Source organism: Tupaia chinensis, unplaced genomic scaffold, assembly GCF_000334495.1.
Source record: "Tupaia chinensis unplaced genomic scaffold, TupChi_1.0 Scaffold149501_1, whole genome shotgun sequence".
Lineage (NCBI taxonomy): Eukaryota > Metazoa > Chordata > Mammalia > Scandentia > Tupaiidae > Tupaia > Tupaia belangeri.
The window spans coordinates 3100306-3102060 of NW_006209345.1; positions in this window are offsets into that span (position 1 = coordinate 3100306).

Genomic DNA, 1755 nt, shown 5'->3' on the forward strand with positions numbered 1-1755 from the left:
CGGCGGCGGCGGCGGCGGCGGTGGCAGCGGCGGCGCAGGCAGCAGAGAGGGCGGGGTTGGGGGACAGGGAGGGCGGGGCTGGGACGGGGCGGGGCGTCAGGCTGCGCGCCCCCTCGCCTCCTGAAGTCATGGCAACTACAGCCAGGCCTGCTAGCACCGTGGGTGGGCGGAGGATGCTGCCCAGCAGCCAGGGCAACCACGCGCGCCCCGGGAGAGTCCAAGCCCGCGGGGTCTCAGCCCAGACCTCAGCTCCGCAAGGGTCTACGAGACGCGGTCCGGAGGGCGGGGTCTGTTTACAGCTTCGCTAGCGGCCCACAGGGGGCGCCCCAAGCCCTGAGCAGACACCTCCTCGCAAGTCCGGAAGGGGAAAGAGGGGGCCCGGGGGCGGTGACTGGGCCCCTGGGACGTACGCGTGCGCGCGCAGAGCGCCGCAGTCCTGATGCCGATGGGTTGCACGAGTTTCCCCAGCAGAGCTCCCCGCGCCCACGCCGCTGTCGCCCTACCCCAGGTCCCGCGGGCACCTACTGTGCCTGTGTGCTGGTGAGGTAGGAGGTTCTGGCTCCCCTTCCCGCTATCGCGAAGCAGAATGCCAAGCACTCAGCTTGGAGATGAGCACCCAGCAGGTATCCCTAAGCGCTGGCCGGCTGAGCCTGAAGCACCTTCCAAGGGACCTAGGCAGGTGCCTGGAGGACACCACACCACGGACTCGGTCAGCGATGCGGGGAGGCGGTCTCCCAAGGCACTGGAGTCAGGGATGGGAGTACTGGGGGGTGTAGGGCATAGCCTGGCCAGCCCCTGAGCTCTCTTGGTGGACCATCCACTATGGGCGGCTGCCTTCACCCACTGTGTGGGTCTCTTTTGCAGAGGTTGCACTTTGCTGCCAGTGTCAAGAGAGGAAGGAGGGTTTCGAAATCAAGGTCAGCTCCTTCACTCACTCTGGAACCAGGGTGCAGGCCATAGTCGGCTTAGTTCCGGTCCCTTTTACCAGAGGCCAGCTGGGAGACTGATCCTGGTCTTTGTGGGTGGTGAAGCTGCCACTAGGATTGGCAGAAGCTGACCCACTGGTCTGTTTTCCAATTTGTAAAAGGGTCAGGTGGTTTGATTTAGGAGGGACATTTAGCTTGAGGGTCACCTCCTACTCAGGGTAGCCTCATTTCTGAGTCTCTGGGTTAGATGACCTGCCAGTTTTACCCCACCTTGACATGGTCAGATGGCTCCTGTTCAACCTGGAATCACTTTGGCACCCACCCTGCAGTGTCAGCAGGTCATCTGTAATGTCCTGGATCTACAGCAGACCGGCCTCTGAATGCCCAGAGGCTAGTCAGGCTCTGACCTCCACTTTGCTCCAGGAGGCTATCCTTCCCGAAGCTCTCTTCAATCCCAAATCTAACAGGGCTTTGTCAGGCCCAGCCTCTCCTGATTTTTGTGGTCTTGAGCACAACTTCCCACTGGCCCTTGGTTCCACAATGCCTTCTCAACTCTTCCAAGTCCCTTCTCTCCTTCCCTGACTCCCAACTCAGGCTTCTCCTTGGCTGAGGGAACTGTTCCCACTGTTACCCTGATGCCACCTCCAGGGCCACATTCCAACTCCCTCCATGATTTCTTTGTTCCACGCTATCCCATCACCATGTGTGAAACCAAATCCTGCCATTATCCTCTTCCCTCTGGGCTAGCTGCCCTACTTGTGTGTGCAATGAACAGTCCTCTCCATGTTCTGTCCTAGACACTGACCTCCCTCATTCCCAAGTCTAGCCC